The following is a 423-nucleotide window of genomic DNA, read 5'->3' as shown; positions in this document are numbered from 1 at the left end:
CATGTGGATATTCACCAAGACAGACCATCGAAGCTGTGTGCAGTGCTGTACACCTATAATTCTGGCTGCTTGGGAGTCAGAGATAAGAGGATTGCAAGTTCAAGGCTAGCCTGGGCCACTTAGTGAGATCTTATCTCAAACAGGGTGGGTGGGTGTCCTGGGAAAATAACCCAATGGTAGAGGGCTCCTGGGTTCAATTCTCAGGACCACGGGAAGAAAATCTAAACAAACTGAAGAGTGGAAATCACATAAAAATCAGCTCTCAAATTACAATAGAATTAAAATAGAAATCAGTAACAGAGAGTTAGCCAGAAAGATCAATAACAGAAATCGATAACAGAGAGTTAGCCAGATATTTAGAGGTCAGACAACCCAGTTCTAACATGTAGGTTGAAGAAGAGAAGAGAAATTTAAAAAGAAGAG

Source organism: Chinchilla lanigera, unplaced genomic scaffold (genome assembly GCF_000276665.1).
Source record: "Chinchilla lanigera isolate Chin_1 unplaced genomic scaffold, ChiLan1.0 scaffold00029, whole genome shotgun sequence".
Lineage (NCBI taxonomy): Eukaryota > Metazoa > Chordata > Mammalia > Rodentia > Chinchillidae > Chinchilla > Chinchilla lanigera.
The sequence above is the reverse complement of the archived record's forward strand: the minus strand, read 5'-3'. Positions refer to the sequence as shown.